Raw genomic sequence first — 19,369 nt, forward strand, 5'->3', positions numbered from 1 at the left:
TATTTCTTCTAGTTAGTTCATATTTTCAGTAGTTAGTTTGTTAGCATAATTTGATAGTTAGTTTTGTTTCTTTTTGTGTTTTTATGCACAGGCGCCGCTCCCTAGGTGAACCATTAGCTCCCTTTGTTGAGGAGGTAGAACATATTTTTAGGAAAACACTAGAAGTCAAGTTAGGAGATACCATGGCCAATCAGGGTGAACCATTACAGTTACTTGCAGTAGGTGACCGTAGAGCCCTGAGGGATTATTCTATCCCATCCAACTTCACATCACCTTCTTGCATTATATTGCCACCCACTACTGCTGCCAGTTATGAGTTGAAACCGGGTGTGATCCAACTCCTCCCTACATTCTATGGGTTGGAGAAGGAGGACCCTTATTATCACATCAAGGAATTTTTAGATATCTGTGCGACTTTCAAATTCCAGAATTTCTCAGATGACTCTATCCGGTTAAAACTTTTTCCATTTTCACTTAAGGATAAGGCCAAGTCTTGGCTTAATTCCTTAGAGGTGGGCATCATTACTTCATGGGACACATTAGTCACGAAATTTTTGTCTAAGAACTTTCCCATTTAGAGAACTAAAGCCCTCAAGAGAGAAATCTTCAACTTTATATAGAAGGAGGGTGAACACTTTTATGAGGCTTGGGAGAAATGGAAGGATTTGATCCGTAGGTGTCCGCATCATGGGTTTGAGAAATGGCATTTAGTGCAATACTTTTTATCAAGTTCTTACACCCCAGGTTAGATCCATGGTAGATGCAACAAGTGGTGGGAGTTTAATGGGTAAGAGTGCTAGTGAGGCATGGGACTTCTTTGAAACGTTGAGTGATCAATCTTAGCAATGGGGTTCATCATTTAATGTTGATAGGAGATCCCACGAAGCCAAAAGAGGGGGTCTCTACAAGGTTAGTGAAACACCCATGCTCATGGCCAAGATTGAGGGGTTGACTAGAAAAATTGATGCCCTTATGGTGTCCAAGAGTTCACTTGCTCCTAACCCATCTACTGTCTGTGCCATATGCTCTAGTTCATCTCATCCCACACAAATGTGTCCATCTAGTTCATCCTACCCGGAGCTCCTTGAGGACTTGAATGCAGTCCAGAATTTTCATAGACCAAACCAGAACGATCTTTTTTTGGAAACATATAATCCGGGTTGGGCTAGGCACCCAAATTTCTCATGGTCCAAGGGCTCACAGGTTGGGGGTCCTCCAGGGTTTACTCAACCCCAAGCTCCGCGCCCACACTTCAGTCAATAACCATTGATTCCAAAAAAACCTTCACTTGAGGATACACTTCAATTACTCATGCATAATACGCAATCCTCCATTGCTAAACTTGAAATGCAAGTGAGTCAGTTGGCCAGCCACATGAGTGAACATGCACAAAATAGACTCCCGAGTCAAACCATTCCTAACCCCAAAAGCACACATGACAGTGGGTCGAGTTCCAATCCCCACCACAAGCAAGCCAAAGCCATAACCACCCTTAGGAGTGCTCGTGAGTTGAACAATGGGGTAGGGACCACTAAGTCTAAGGAGTCAAAGCATGACAATGGGGACACATCATTGAGTGAAGAACCACCAAGTTCTCCACCAACAGCCAGGCAGATCCCTAACCAAGTCCCACCGGCTCCTTATCTTCAAAGGTTATCGGGCCCACCTAGGAAAGGAGATAGCATGCATGAAACGTTGGAACTGTTTAGTAAGGTTCACATTAACATTCCACTTCTTGATGCTATTAGGCAAGTCCCTGCCTATGCCTGATTTTTGAAAGACCTTTATACACAGAAGAGAAAAAAATGTGTTAACAAAAAGGTCTTTCTTACTGAGAATGTAAGCTCAATTTTGAAGCACAACACTCCTCCTAAAGTTAAAGATCCTGGATGCCCCACAATTTCATGTGTCATTGGAGAACATACCATCTAGAGAGCTCTTCTTGACTTAGGGGCAAGTGTGAATTTGCTTCCTTTCTTTGTGTACCAGCAATTAGGTTTGGGTGAATTGAAGGCTACCCCCATCACACTTAAATTAGCTGACCGTTCTGTCAAGATACCACGAGGAATAGTTGAAGATGTTTTGATAAAAGTGGACAAATTTCTGTTCCCGGTTGATTTCACTGTTCTTGATACAAAACCAGTAGGCAATGTGACCAACCAAATTCTTGTCATCCTAGGACGTCCATTTTTAGCCACATCTAATGTTGTCATTCATTGTAAAAGTGGTGAGTTGGAGTTGTCTTTTGGAAATTTTAAGGTCTCGTTGAATGTGTTTAATGTCGAGCACCATCCACTTGAGTCTGATGATCCGAGTCCTGCATTTAAGATAGAGATGGTTATGCTTGATGACGAATCCACTCTTGAATCTTTTGAGTCTTACATAACATCTTTCAACATGGACTATTTTGATGAGGAAACATATTTCCGAGAGGTTGACTCTTTACTTAGTTCTGTACCTCTGTTGGAGGAACCTTATGAGGTTGTCACAACTGATCATCCACATGATCTTCATCTTGACTTGGACAAACCTCTTGAAACTTCCAAGCTAGATCTTAAGCCACTTCCTCCCACATTGAAGTATGCGTTCTTGGGGCCCATGAACTCATTGCTAGTCATTATTGCCTCTGATTTGAGTACTGAGCAGGAGGAACAATTGACCGAAGTTTTACAAGCACACAGAGAGGCATTGGGGTGGACTCTTGATGCCTTAAAAGGGATTAGACCCTCCATATGCATGCATCATATTCATTTGGAGGAGGGTACTAAAGCCTCACGTGAGATGCAACGTAGGTTAAATCCCCATATGCAGGAGGTTGTGTGAGAAGAAGTCATCAGGTTGCTTGTGACAGGCATCATTTACCCTATTCTGATAGCACCTAGGTGAGTCCAATTCAAGTTGTCCCTAAGAAAGGGGGGATAAAGATAATGAAAAATGAGAGTGGTGAATTGATTCCCACAAGAACTACCACCAAGTGGTGTGTCTGCATTGACTATAGAAAACTTAATTTTGCCACAAGGAAGGATCACTTCCCACTACCTTTCATTGATCAGGTGCTAGAGCGATTGGCCGGCCACAATTTTTATTGCTTCTTAGATGGATACTTCGGCTACAATCAAATTCCCATTGCTCCAGAAGACCAGGAAAAGACCACATTCACGTGTCCGTTTGGCACCTTTGCTTACAGAAGCATGCCTTTTGGTTTATGCAATGTGCCCGCCACTTTCCAACGGTGCATGATGAGTATCTTTTCTGACATGATTGGTGACTTTTTAGAGGTCTTTATGGATGAATTTTCTGTGTTTGTCTCTAGCTTTGAGACATGTCTGCATAATCTTTCACTGGTATTGTCCCGTTGCATTAAGACCAATTTAGTCTTGAATTGGGAGAAATGCCACTTCATGGTAAAAGAAGGAATTGTTTTAGGACATGTAGTGTCTAAGCGGGGTATAGAAGCAGACAAAGCCAAGGTTGACCTAATTGAAAATCTGCCACCACCTACTTCTGTGAAGGGGGTGTGTTCTTTCCTTGGCCATGCTGGGTTCAATAGGCACTTCATTAAGGACTTTAGCAAAATTTCTCGTCCTTTGACGAATTTGCTTGCTCAAGATGTTTTTTTTGCCTTTGATGATACCTGTATTCATGATTTTGAGACACTGAAGAAATGTTTATCCACTGTACCCATTGTCCAACCCCCTACTTGGTCTTTACCTTTTGAGTTGATGTGTGATGACTCTAATTATGCATTGGGGATTGTTTTGGGGCAAAAGACGGATAAAATTCCCTGTGTCATTCAGTATACTAGCCGCACTCTTCATGATGCTCAATTGAATTACACTACTACTGAGAAGGAGTTGCTAGCTGTTGTGTTTGCCTTGAAAAAATTCAGATCATATCTGTTAGGGTCAAAGGTTATAGTGTTCACTGATCAACGACACTAAACCTAGCTTGATTAGATGTATTTTGCAATTGCAAGAATTTGACCTTGAGTTTCGAGATAAGAAGGGTTGTGAGAATGTTGTTGCTGATCATCTATCTAGGATCTATGTAGCACCTCAGGAAGGATCCCTTCCTTTGAATGATTCCTTCCCTGATGAACAACTTCTCCAAGTATCCTAGTTGCCTTGGTTTGCTGACATAGTCAACTATCTTGTAACTTGTAAGATTCCTTATTATTGGAGTAAACAAGATCGATTGAAATTCTTTTCCCAAGTCAAGCATTTTTTTTTGGGATGACCCTAATTTGTTCAAGGTGTGTCCTGACCAAGTCATTAGGCGATGTGTACCTGAGCAAGACTTTGCCAACATTCTTGAATTTTGTCATTCCCACGCATGTGGTGAACATTTTGCTTCTAGAAAGACCGTGGCTAAAGTCTTGCGATGTGGTTTCTATTGGCCTTCATTATTTAGAGATGCCCATGAGTTTTTTCGTGTGTGTGATAGATGCCAACGGACTGGTTGTTTGTCTAGGAAGAACATGATGCCTCTTAATCCCATTCCTATTGTTGAATTGTTTGATGTGTGGGGTATTAACTTCATGGGGCCTTTTCTTGTCTCGTTCGGCTGTCAATACATCCTTGTTGCTATTGAATATGTCTCTAGATGGATTGAAGCTATTGCATGTAAGACAAATGATCACAAAGTGGTGGTAAGTTTTTAAAAGAAAACATCTTTAATAGGTTTGGTACCCCGAGAGCGATCATCAGTGATGGGGGATCTCATTTTTGTAACAGAGCATTTCAGACCTTGTTGAAGAAATACTCCATCACTCATCGGGTGTCCACTCTATACCACCCGCAAACTTGTGGTCAAGTGGAAATCTCTAATAGGGAGATCAAACGGATTTTTGAGAAGTTGGTTCGCTTTGATAGGAAAGATTGGTCCACTCGATTGGACGATGCTTTATGGGCCTATTGAACCGCTTATAAGACTCCTATTGGGATGTCTCCATTTCGCCTAGTGTTCGGCAAAGCATGTCATTTACCTACTGAGCTTGAGCATAAAGCTTATTGGGCCATTAAGGCTTTGAATTTTGATTTGACTCAAGCGGGTGAGGAGAGGAAATTGCAATTGAATGAGTTGGAGGAGATACGTCATGATGCTTATGAGAATGCCAAACTGTATAAGGAGCGAACAAAGCTTTTACATGATAAATCTATTTTTTGCAAGTCTTTTACTATTGGGCAGAATGTTTTACTTTATAACTCATGATTGCATTTGTTTCCAGGCAAGTTGAGATCCAGGTGGTCAGGTCCATTTGAGGTTACACAGGTGTTTCCTCATGGCATTGTTGATATTCGCAATCACGGAGACGGGTCAGTCTTCAAATTTAACGGTTAGAGGCTCAAACCGTATCTTGAGAATGTCCCCACACCGGAGGAGGTGATGGTGATTTTCTTGGAGTAACATGTCCATTCATCTTGACTGCGTCAGAGTCTTGCTTACAACTATAAACTTAGCACATTGTGGGCAATCCCCATGTTTCTATCCATTTGTACATTACAGTTTTATTTTTGGTTTATTCATTCTTATTGGGATAACCTTTGGTGTACTCTGGTTTTGATTGATTGGAGGTCCCCCGACGATGCCGGCCCAGTCATGGACTCGGGGTACTCTCTTGCCGGCTGAAAGCATAAATGGTTTTAGTAGTTGATGACCAGACTTTTGGTCCCTAGTTTGAGAGGTCTGTACTCAAACAACCGATCTAGGATTGACCAGTTCGATCTTGAAGTATTGAATGAAAACCTTATGGTGAGTAACTCAAGGACTTGTGTTCAGCGCGTGATTCCTGCTGCCTTCAGTGGCCAGTCACAAGGAGATTTCTTCAAAGTGTGATGTGTGATAGTTGTTTCATCTACAAATGATTACCTACGAGTATGGCTAATACGAGTAAACCTTCTTCAAGGGAGACTATGTATCATTCCTGGGGGTCTTTATTGACTCTTCGGTATTATTGTTGATGACCAAACACATATGGTCCCACCTATGGATTTAGGAGCCTTGAGGGAGCTTAACCCTTACTCTGCTGGAGTACTTTAGGCGCCTAAAAGGGGCTAGATGCAAGGATTGAGAAACCAGATTCGTGATTATATGGCGTTCGAGAGAGGCATGAATCATGATAAAATCCAGAGTTGACGTTTTCTGTTGTGCAAGTAGTTAATTAGATTAGTACTTGATAATTTAGGATATAATTAGTGTTTAGTTCAGATTAATTCATCATATTTGGTTATGCTAGTTGACTGAAGAATACACAAAATTCAGTCCTCTCTGTGCATATCACCCTCGCTTACCGCTAGATTACATGAACGATTCATATGCTTGCGAGGTATAAAAGCCGATGAAATAAAATTTTCACATCACATATCCATAATTAAAACATATTAGGATTCGAAATCTCTTTCTTATAAAATTCCACCGAACAATTAGGGGTTGTACTAGTGGAATTTCCCAAACATGGATAACAAAACTTTGATGTTCATTTTTAGTGCGTGAAATAATTTTCTTCACTTACATTTATTATAGTTTTTAACTTATTGCATACATAAACTCTAAAATCTTCATTTTGTTGTTGTTGAATTTAGGTTCCCTTTTCCATGATTCACGAACTAGAGAAATAAGAAAGAAAAATGAGAAAAGGGGAGGAAAGCTCTCGGTAGAGAGGAGAAAAAAGAAAAAAGAAAAGGGTGAGCTGCGTAATGTAAGGAGGGTGAGAGAGAGAACCAATTCGGGATTGAATGTGTGACTTGATTAATTCCGAATTACTACCTCTCTATTTATAGGAGAGGAGGAGGTAGAGTCCCCATACAAGTTGTCATTCAATCCTAATTACATTCTAACTCTAACTCTTCAATATAAGTAAGTCTAAATATAAGTAAGTCTCAATATAAGTAAGTCTCAATATAAGTAACTCTTCATATAAGTAACTCTTCAATATAAGTAAGTCTCAATATAAATAAGTCTATTCAAACTAGAACTCCTAGAAGACTAATTGGAGTAGAACTAGGAGTTCTTTATTATCCACATGAATAAAGGGATAAGCCAACTTGTGGCCTTACCCTAGTGAGCCCCTCATGATTCTCCGGTGCACCTTGATAATTGTACCAGCTCGTGAGATCATGTGGGCCCCACTTGATATGCAAGTCTTCTAAATCAACTCAGCTTGTGGGTCATGATTCCTTTACTTGATCTTGTTGTGGGAGAGGACTATTCTTGGTGTCACAAGTCCTCTAGGATTCTTCATGATGACCTACATGCTCATGGTGGGTCCCACCTGCTCGAGCAACATGGTGGGCCCCACATTGTAACAGTTGTGATCAATTTGCCTTATCTTTTTATTTACGAGAAAAATGGGAGAGAGAAAACTCAAGTTTGGATTTGAAAAAAAATTGAACATACAAATTGGGAATGCACAAATGCTGAGAGAGATAATTCCAAAAAGTTTCTATGATTTTTAAGGATCATAAACTCTTTTAGGTTTTTAAATATTAGGTTTTGCAATCAACGAAAAAGGGGCGGCGAGGCATTTTTAACTAAGTGTTGACTCCCAAACCATAAGTCATTTCTAACAAAAATTGTAGCCATTACACATCATTAGTCGATCAAAACATTTAAAATTATCGATGATTGTTAGGTCTGATTTTTGTAAAATAGGCAAAAAGTGGGTTGTTTGGCTCTAGTAAATATCGCACCACACGTTAACTTGAGAATTTAATTGTTTCTAATCTTTGAAATTTTTGGATCATTTGGTTATTTGCATCTTCAACATGTTTCAGGCATGCATATCCATATTTAAAATATGTTAGGATCAATTAGAAATCTCTTTCTTTTAAAATTCCACCAAGCTATTAGAGGTTGTACTAGTGGAATTTCCCAAACATGGATAACAAAACTATGGTGTTCATTTTTAGTGCTGAAATAATTTTTTGTAATTGCATTTATTATATTTTTCAATTTTTTACATACATAAACTCTAAAATTTTCATTTTGTTGTGATGTATTTTCCTTATCTTTTTGTTTACAAGAAAAATGGGAAAGAGAAAACTCAAGTTTGGATTTGAAAAAAAATTGAACATCCAAAATGGATATGCACAAATGCTGAGAGTCATCATTCCAAAAAGTATCTGTGATTTTTAAGGATCGTAAATTGTTTTAGTTTTTTATATATTATGTTTTACAATCATCTGAAAAGGAGGGGGGGGGGGGGGGGGGGGGGGGGGGGGGGTGGGGGTAGCAGTTTTAACTGAGTGTTGACTCCCAAACCATAAGTCATTTCTAACAAAAATTATAGTCGTTACACTACATTAATCGATCAAAACATTAACGATGATCTATGATTGTTAGGTCCGCATTTCGTAAAATAGGCAAAAAGTGGGTTGTTAGGCTCTATTAAATATCCCACCGCACGTTAAGTTGAGAATTTAATTTTTTCTACTCGAAATTTTTGGATCATTAGGATCATTTGCATCTTCAACATGTTTCAGGCATGCATATCCATATTTAAAACATGTTAGGATCAATTAGAAATCTATTTCTTATAAAATTCCACCAAGCTATAAGGGGTTGTACTAGAGGAATTTCCCAAACAAGGACAACAAAACTTTGGTGTCATTTTTAGTGCGTGAAATAATTTTCTTCGCTTACATTTATTATAGTTTTCATTATTTTTTATACATAAACTCTAAAATTTTCATTTTGTTGTTATCTATTTGCCTTATCTTTTTTTTTACGAGAAAAGTGCGAGAGTGAAAACTCAAGTTTGGTTTTGAAAAAAAATTGAACAATCAAAATGGAAATGCACAAATGATGAGAGACATAATTCCAAAAACTCTCTATGATTTTTAAGGAGTGTAAACTCTTTTAGTTTCTTATATATTAGGTTTTGCAATCATCGGAAAAGTGGGGGAGGGGGGGGGGGGCGGCGGGGATGCATTTTTAACTGAGTGTTGACTCAAAAACCATAAGTCATTTCTAACGCCATTACACATCAATAATTGATCAAAACTTTTACGGTGATCTATGATTGTTAGGTCCAGTTTTTGTAAAATAGACAAAAAGTGGGTTGTTCGGTTGTGGTAAATGTCCCCACCGCACGATAATTTGAGAATTTAACTTTTTCTACTGCTTGAAATTTTTGGATCATTAGGTCATTTGCATCTTCAACATGTGTCAGGCATGCATATCCATATTTAAAACATGTTAAGATCAATTAGAAATTTCTTTCTTATAAAATTCCACCAAGCTATTAGGGGTTGTACAAGTGGAATTTCCCAAACTTGGATAACAAAAATTTTGTGTTCATTTTCAGTGCATGACATACTTTTCTTCCCTTACATTTATTATAGTTTTCAATTTTGCATACATAAATTCTAAAAATTTCAATTGGTTGTGATCTATTCGCCTTATCTTTTTATTTATGAGAAAAATGGGAGAGTGAAAACTCAAGTTTGGATTTGAAATAAAATTGAACATCCAAAGTGGAAATGCTCAACTGCTAAGAGAGATAATTCCAAAAAGTATTTGTGATTTTTAAGGAATGTAAAATCTTTTAGTTTTTTAGATATTAGGTTTTGCAATCATCGAAAAAGGGGGGAGGCATTTTTAACTGAGTGTTGACTCCCAAACCATAAGTCATTTTAAAAAAAATTTATAGCCGTTACACATCATTAATCAATAAAAATATTAATGATGATTTATGATTTTTAGGTCCACTTTTTTTAAAATAGGCAAAAAGTGGGTGGTTTGGGTCTCGTAAATAACCTACAACACGTTAACTAGAGAATTTAATTTTTTCTACTCCTTAAAATTTTGGATCATTATGTCATTTGCATCTTCAACTTGTTTCAGGCATACATATCCATATTTAAAACATGTTAGGATCAATTAGAAATTTCTTTCTTATAAAATTTCACTAAGCCATTAGGGGTTGTACTAATGAAATTTCCCAAACATGGATAATAAAACTTTGGTGCTCATTTTTAGTGCGTGAAATAATTTTCTTCTCTTACATTTATTAATACATGTTTCAGACATGCATATCCATATTTAAAACATGTTAGGATCAATTAGAAATCTCTTTCTAATAAAATTCTACCAACCTATTAGGGGTTGTACTAGTGGAATTAACCAAACATGGATAACAAAACTTTGGTGTTCATTTTTTGTCCATAAAATAATTTTCTTCACTTACATTTATTGTAGTTTTATATTATTTTTGTAGTTTTATATTATTTTCATACATAAACTCTAAAATTTTCATTTGGTTGTGATCTTGCCTTATATTTTTATTTATGAGAAAAATGGTAGAGTGAAAACTCACGATTGGATTAGAAAAAAAATTGAACATCCAAAGTAGAAATGCACAAATGCTCAGAGAGAAAATTCCAAAAAGTATCTATGATTTTTAAGGAATGTAAACTCTTTTAATTTTTTGTATATAACATTTTGCAATCACCGGAATAGGGGGGGCGAGGCATTTTTAACTGAGTGTTGACTCCCAAACAATAAGTCACATCTATGATTGTTAGGTCCAATTTTCGTAAAATAGGCAAAAAGTTGGTTGTTTGGCTCTTGTAAATATCCCACTGCACGTTTACTTGAAAATATAATTTTTTCTACTCCTTGAAATTTTTGGATCATTAGGTCATTTGCATCTTCAACATGTTTTAGGCATGCTTATCCATATTTAAAACATGTTAGGATCAATTAGAAATCTCTTCCTTATAAAAGTCATCCAAGCTATTACGTGTTTTACTAGTGGAGTTTCCAAAACAAGGATAACTAAACTTTGGTGTTCATTTTTAGTACGTGAAATAATTTTCTTCACTTACATTTATTATAGTTTTCAATTTTTTGCATACTGAAACTCTAAAATTTTCATTTTGTTGTGATCTACTTGCCTTACCTTTTTGTTTACGTGAAAAATGCGAGAGTGAAAACTCAAGTTTGGATTTGAAAAAAAAATGTACATCCAAAATGGAATTGCACAAATGCTGAGAGAGATAATTCCAAAAAGTATCAGTGATTTTTAAGGATTGTAAACTCTTTTAGTTTTTTATATATTTGGTTTTGCAAACATTGGAATGGGGGGGGACGAGGCATGTTTAACTGAGTATTGACTCCCAAACCATAAGTCATTTCTAACAAAAATTATAACCGTTACACATCATTAATCAATCAAAACATTTACAATGATCTAGGAATGTTATGTCCACTTTTTGTAAAATAGGCAAAAAAGGGTTGTTTCGCTTCAGTAAATATCCCACCGCACGTACACTTGAGAATTTAATTTGTTATACTTAATCAAAATTTTGGATCATTAGGTCATTTGCATCTACAATATGTTTCAGGCATGCATATCCATATTTAAAACATGTTAGGATCAATTAGAAATCTCTTTCATATAAAATTCCACCAAGCTATTAGGGGTTGTACTAGTAGAATTTCCCAAACATGGATATCAAAACTTTGGTGTTCATTTTTTGTGCTTGAAATTACTTTCTTCACTTACATTTATTATAGTTTTCAGTTTTTTACATACATAAACTCTAAAATTATCATTTTGTTGTGATCTATTTTCCTTATCTTTTTGTTTACGAGAAAAATGGGTGAGTGAAAACTAAAGTATGGATTTGAAAAAAAATTGAACAACCAAAATAGAAATGCACAAATTCTGAGAGAGATAATTCCAAAAAGTATCTGAGATTTTTAAGGAATGTAAACTCTTTTAGTTTTATATATATTAGATTTTGCAATCATCAAAAAAGTTGGGGCGAGGCATTTGTAACTGAGTGTTGACTCCCAAACCATAAGTCATTTCTAAAGCCGTTACACTTCATTAACCAATCAAAACATCTACGATGATCTATGATTGTTAGGTTGGCTTTTTTTAAAATAGGTAAACAGTGGATTGTTTGGCTCGAGTAAATATCCCACCGCAAGTTAACTTGAGAATTTAATTTTTTCTACTCCTTGAAATTTTTGGATCATTAGGTCATTTGCATCTTTAACATGTTTCAGGCATGCATATCCATATTTAAAACTAGTTAGGATCAATTAGAAATCTCTTTCTTATAAAATTCCACCAAGCTATTAGGGGTTGTAATAGCTAAATTTACAAAACATGGATAACAAAATTTTGGTGTTCATTTTTAGTGCGTGAAATAATTTTCTTCACTTACATTTATTAAAGTTTTATTTTTTTGCATACATAATCTCTTAAATTTTCATTTTTGTTGTGATCTATTTGCCTTATCTTTTTGTTTACGAGAAAAATGGGAGAGTGAAAACTCAAGTTTGGATTTGAAAAAAATTGAACATGCAAAATGGAAATGCCTAAATGCTAAGAGAGAAAATTCCAAAAATTATCTGTGATTTTTATGCATTGTAAGCTCTTTTAGTTTTTTATATATTAGGTTTAGCAATCATCAGAAAAAGGGGGGAGGGGAGGGGAGGGGGGTTGTGGTGAGGCATTTTTATCTTTGTGTTCACTCCCAAACCCTAAGTCATTTCTAACAAAAATTATACCCGTTACACATCATTAATCAAAGCATTTAAAATGATCAATGAGTTTTATGTCCATTTTTTGTAAAATAGGCAAAAAGTAGGTTGTTTGGCTCTGGTAAATATCCCACCGCACGTTAACTTGAGAATTTAATTTTTTCTACTCCTTGAAATTTTTGGATCATTAGGTTATTTTCATCTTCAACATGTTTTAGGCATGCATATCCATATTTAAAACATGTTAGCATCAATTAGAAATCTCTTTCTTATAAAATTCCACCAAGTTATTAGGGGTTGTACTAGTAGAATTTTCCGAACATGGATAAAAAAAGTTTGGTGTTCATTTTTAGTGCATGAAATAACTTTCTTCTTTTACTTTTATTATATTTTTCAATTTTTTGCATACATAAACTCTAAAATTTTCATTTTGTTGTGATCTATTTGCCTTATTTTTTTGTTTACGAGAAAAATGGGAGAGTGAAATCTAAAGTTTGGATTAGAAAAAAAAATTGAACATAAAAAATGGAAATGCGTAAATGCTGAAAGAGATAATTCCAACAAGTATATGTGATTTTTACGGATGGTAAACTCTTTTAGTTTTTTATATATAAGGTTTTGCAATCATCGAAAAGGTGGGAGGAGGGGGGGGTGAGGCATTTCTAACTGAGTGTTGACTTCCAAGCCATAAGTCATTTCTAATAAAAATTATAGCCATTACACATCATTAATCAATCTAAACATTTACGATGATCTATGATTGTTAGGTCCGCATTTTTTAAAATAGGCAAAAAGTGGGCTGTTTGACTTAGGTAAATATCCAACCACACGTTAACTTGAGAATTTAATTTTTTCTACTCCTTGAAATTTTTGGATCATTAGGTCATTTGCATCTTTAACATGTTTCAGGCATCCATATCCATATTAAAAACTTGTAGGGATCAATTAGAAATCTCTTTCTTATAAAATTCCACCATGCTATTAGGGGTTGTAATAGTTGAATTTCCCAAACATGGATAACAAAACTTTAGTGTTCACTTTTAGTGCTTGAAATAATTTTTTTCACTTACATTTATCATAGTTTTCAATTTTTTGCATACATAATCTCTTAAAATTTCATTTTGTTGTGATCTATTCCCCTTATCTTTTTTTTTACAAGAAAAACAGGAGAGTCAAAACTCAAGTTAGGATTTGAAAAAAAATTGAACATCCAAAATGGAAATGCACAAATGCTGAGAGAGATAATTTCAAAAGGTATATGTGATTTTTAAGGATTGTAAACTCTTTTAGTTTTCTATATATTAGGTTATGCAATCATCGAAAAAGGGGAAAGCGAGGGGGGGGGGGGGGGGGGGGGGGGGGGGGGGGAGGGGAGGCATATCTATCTGAGTGTTGACTTCCAAACCATAAGTCATATCAAATAAAAATAATAGCCGTTACACTTCATTAATCGATCAAAAAATTTACAATGATCTATGATTGTTATGTCCGCTTTTTAAAATAGGCAAAAAGTGGGTTGTTTGTCTCTAGTAAATATCCCACCGCACGTTAACTTGAGAATTTAATTTTTTCTACTCCTTGAAATGTTTGGATCATTAGGTCATTGGCGTCTTCAACATGTTTTAGGCATGCATACATATATATATTTAAAACATGTTAGGATCAATTAGAAATCTCTTTCTGATAAAATTCCACCAAGCTATTAGGGGTTGTACCTGTGGAATTTAACAAACAAGGAAAACAAAACTTTGTTGTTCATTTTTAGTGCGTGAAATAACTTTTTTCACTTAAATTTATTATAGTTTTCAATTTTTTTCATACATAAATTCTAAAATTTTCATTTTGTTGTGGTCTATTTGCCTTATCTTTTTGTTTACGAGAAAAATGGGAGAGTTAAAACTCAAGTTTGAATTTGAAAATAAATTGAACATCCAAAATGGAAATGCACAAATGCTAAGAGAGATGATTCCAAATAGTATATGTGATTATTAAGGATTTTAAACTCTTTTAGTTTTTTATATATTAGCTTTTAAAATCATCGAAATATGGAGGGTGAGGCATTTCTAGCTGAGTGTTGACTTCTAAACCATAAGTCATTTCTAATAAAAATTATAGCCGTTACACATCATTAATTGATCAAAACATTTACGATGATCTATGATTGTTAGGTCCGCATTTTGTAAAATAAGCAGAAAGTGGGTTGTTTGGCTCTGGTAAATATCCCACCTCACGTTAACTAGAGAATTTAATTTTTTCTACTCCTTGAGATTTTTAGATCATTAGGTCATTTGCATCTTCAACATGTTTCAGGCATGCATATCCATATTTAAAACAAGTTAGTATCAATTAGAAATCTCTTTCTTATAAAATTCCACCATGCTATTAGGGGTTGTACTAGTGGAATTTCCCAAACTTTGATAACAAAACTTTGGTGTTCATTTTTAGTGCGTGAAATAATTTTCTTCACTTACATTTAATATAGTTTTCAATTTTTTGCATACATCAACTATAAAATTTTCATTTTGTTGTGATCTATTTTCCTTATCTTTTTGTTTACGAGAAAAATGGGAGAGTGAAAACTCAAGTTTGGATTTGAAAAAAAAAATGAACAACATAAATGGAAATGCACAAATGATGAGAGACATAATTCCAAAAAGTATTTATGATTTGGAAGGCTTTTTAAACTGAGTGTTGACTACCAAATCATAAGTAATTTCTAACACCGTTACACATCATTAATAAATCAAAACATTTATGATGATCTATGATTGTCAGGACGGTTTTGTTAAAATAGGGAAAAAGTGGGTTATTTGGCGCTAGTAAATATCCCGCCGCAAGTTAACTTGAGAATTAATTTTTTCTACTCCATGCAATTTTTGGATCATTAGGTCATTTGCAACTTCAACATGTTTCTGGCATGCATATCCACCACATTTAAAACATGTTAGGATCAATTAGAAATCTTTTTCTTATAAAATTTCACCAAGCTATCTGGGGTTGTACTAGTGGAATTTCCCCAAAGTGGATAACAAAACTTTGGTGTTCATTTTTAGTGCGTGAAAATAATTTTCTTCACTCACATTTATTATAGTTTTCAAATTATTTTGCATACATAAACTCGGAAATTTTCATTTTGTTGTGATTTATATTTGCCTTATCATTTTGTTTACTAGAAAAATGGGAGAGTGAAAACTCAAGTTTGGATTTGAAATAAATTGAACATCCAGAATGGAAATGCACAAATGCCAAGAGAGATCATTCTGAAAGGTATCTATGATTTTTAAGGACTGTAAACTCTTTTAGTTTTTTATATATTATGTTTTGTAATCATTGGAAAGGAGGCGCGAGGCATTTTTAATAGAGTGTTGACTCCCAAACCATAAGTGGTTTCTAACAAAAATTATAGCTGTTACACTTCATTAATTGATCAAAATATTTACAATGATCTATGATTGTTAGGTCCACGTTTTGAAAAATAGGCAAAAAATGGGTTGTTTAGATCTAGAAAATATCCCATCGCACGTTAACATGAGAATTTAATTTTTTGTACTCTTTGAAAATTTTGGATCATTAGGTCATTTGCTTATTCAACATGTTTCAGGCATGCATATCCATATTTAAAACATGTTAGGATCAATTAGAAAACTCTTTCTTATAAAATTCCACCAAGCTATTAGGGGTTGTACTAGTGGAATTTCCCAAACAAGGATAACAAAACTTTGGTATTCATTTTTAGTGCGTGAAAGAACTTTCTTTACTTAAATTTATTATATTTTTCAATTTTTTACATACATAAATTCTAAAATTTTCATTTTGTTGTGATCTATTTGCCTTATCTTTTTGTTTACGAGAAAAAATGGGTGTGTAAAAGCTCAAGTTTGGATTTGAAAAAAAATTGAACATCCAAAATGGAAATGCACAAATACTGACTGAGATCATTCCAAAAAGTGTATGTGATTTTTAAGGATTGTAAATTCTTTTAGTTATTTATATATTAGGTTTTGCAATCATCAGAAAAGGAGGGGGGGGGGGGGGGGGACGCATTTTTAACTAAGAGTTGACTCGCAAACCATCAGTCATTTCTAACAAAAATATAGCCGTTACACATCATAATCTATCAAACCATTTACGATGATCTATAATTGTTAGGTCCGCTTTTTGTAAAATAGGCAAAAAGTGGATTGTATGGCTCAAGTAAATATTCCACCGCACGTTAACTTGAGAATTTAATTTTTTCTGCTGCTTGAAATTTTTGGATCATTAGGTTATTTGCATCTTCAACATGTTTCAGGCATGCATATCCATATTTAAAACATGTTAGGATCAATTAGGAATCTCTTTCTTATAAAATTCTTCCATGCTATTTGGGGTAGGATTAGTGGAATTTCCCAAACATGGATAACAAAACTTTGGTGCTCATTTTTAGTGTGAGAAATAACTTTCTTCACTTAAATTAATTATAAATTTTAATTTTTTGCATAAATAAACTCAACAATTTTCATTTTGTTGTGATCCATTTGCCTTATCTTTTTGGTTACGAGAAAAATGGGAGAGTGAAAACTCAAGTTTGGATTTGAAAAAAAATTGAACATCCAAAATGGAAATGGACAAATGTTGAGAGCGATAAGTTAAAAAAGTATCTGTGATTTTTAAGGATTGTAACCTCTTTTAGTTTTTTATATATTAGGTTTTGCAATCATTGGAAGAGGACGGGGGGGGGCATTTTTAACTAAGTGTTGACTCCCAAACCATAAGTCATTTCTAACAAAAATTATAGCCATTACACATCAATAATCGATCAAAATATTTACAATGATCTACGATTGTTAGGTCCGCTTTTTGAAAAAAAGGCAAAAAGAGGGTTGTTAGGCTCTTGAAAATATCCCACCGCACGTTAACTTGAGAAGTTAATTTTTTTTTACTCCTTGAAAATTTTGGATCATTAGGTCATATGCATCTTGAACATGTTTCAGACATGCATATCCATTGTTAAAACATGTTAGGATCAATTAGAAATCTCTTTGTTTTAAAATTCCTCCAACTATAAGGGGTTGTATTAGTGGAATTTCCCAAACATGGATAACAAAACTTTGGTTTTCATTTTTAGTGCGTGAAATAAATTTCTTCACTTAGATTTATTATAATTTTCAATCATAAACTCTAAAAGTTTCATTTTTTTTGTGTTATATCTACCTTATCTTTTTGTTTACGAGAAAAATGGGAGAGTGAAAACTCAAGTTTGGATTTGAAAAAAAATTGAACATCTAAAATGGAAATGCACAAATGCTGGGTGAGATCATTCCAAAATGTACATGTGATTTTTAAGGATTGTTTATTTATTTGGTTTTGCAATCATCCGAAAAGAGGGGGCGAGGCATTTTTAACTGAGTGTTGACTCCCAAACCATAAGTCATATCTAAAAAAAATTATAGCCGTTACACATCATTAATCGATCAAAACATTAACGATGATCTATGATTGATAGGTCTGCTTTTTGGAAAATAGGCAAAAAGTGCTCTGGTAAATATTCTACCGCAAGTTAAATTGAGAATTTAATTTTTTCTGCTCCTTGAAAATTTTGGATCATTAGGTCATTTACATTTTCAACATGTTTCAGGCATGCATATCCATGTTTAAAACATGTTAGGATCAATTAGAAATCTCTTTCTTATAAAATACCACCAAGCTATTAGGGGTTGTACTAGTGTAATTTTCCAAACTTGGTTAACAAAATGTTGGTGTTCATTTTTAGTACTTGAAATAATTTTCTTCACTTATATTTGTTGTAGTTTTCAACTCTTTACATACATAAACTCTAAAATTTTCATTTTGTTGTGATCTATTTGGCTTATCTTTTTGTTTACGGGAAAAATGGGAGAGTGAGAACCCAAGTTTGGATTTGAAAAAAATTGAACAGCCAAAATGGAAATGCACAAAGGCTAAGAGACATAATTCCAAAAAGTATCTATGATTTTTAAGGATTGTAAACTCTTTTAGGTTCCTATATTTTAGGTTTTGCAATCATAGGAAAAGGGGGGGGGGGGGGGGGGGGGGGGGGGGGGGGCTGACTCATTTTAAACTGAGAGTTGACTCCCTAACTATCAGTCATTTCTAACGCCGTTACACATTATTAATCGATCAAAACGTTCACCTATATTTGTTAGGTCAGCTTTTTGTAAAATAGGCAAAATGTGGGTTGTTTGGCCCAAGTAAATATCCCACCGCACGTTAACTTGAGAAATTTATTTTCTAACGCCGTTACACATTATTAATCGATCAAAACATTCACCTATATTTGTTAGGTCAGCTTTTTGTAAAATAGGCAAAATGTGGGTTGTTTGGCCCAAGTAAATATCCCACCGCACGTTAACTTGAGAAATTTATTTTCTACTACTTGAAATTTTTGGATCATTAGGTCATCTGCATCTTCAACATGTTTCAGGCATGCATATCCATATTTAAAACATGTTATGATCAATTAGAAGTCTCTTTCATTTTAAATACCACCTAGCTATTTGGGGTTGTACTAGTGGAATTTCGCAAACATGGATAACAAAACTTTGGTGTTGATTTTTAGTGCGTGAAATAACATCTTCACTTACATTTATTATAGTTTTCAATTTTTTGCAAACATAAACTCTAAAATTTTCATTTTATTGTGATCTATCAGCCTTATCTTTTTGTTTACAAGAAAAATGGGAGAGTGAAAACTCAAGTTTGGATTTGAAAAAAATTGAACATCCAAAATGGAAATACACAAATGCTGAGAGAGATAATTCAAAAAACTATTTGTCATTTTTAAGGATTGTGAATTCTTTTTGTTTTTTATATATTAGGTTTTGCAATCATCCGGAAAAGGGGGGGGGGGAGGTAT

The 19,369-nt window shown here is 34.6% G+C and overlaps 1 non-coding gene across 1 annotated transcript; it reads right to left on the minus strand.

The window, feature by feature from the left end:
- Positions 1-587: 587 nt before the first annotated feature.
- On the minus strand, positions 588-694 carry LOC137949152 (small nucleolar RNA R71). Its single transcript, XR_011111724.1, has one exon. It is a non-coding gene; the product is annotated as a small nucleolar RNA R71 (small nucleolar RNA).
- Between the last annotated feature and the right edge of the window lie 18,675 nt (positions 695-19,369).

Source organism: Aristolochia californica, unplaced genomic scaffold, assembly GCF_029961685.1.
Source record: "Aristolochia californica isolate CCGP_79_NKW_82.1479 unplaced genomic scaffold, dmAriCali1.0.hap1 SCAF_13, whole genome shotgun sequence".
NCBI classification, from domain to species: domain Eukaryota; kingdom Viridiplantae; phylum Streptophyta; class Magnoliopsida; order Piperales; family Aristolochiaceae; genus Aristolochia; species Aristolochia californica.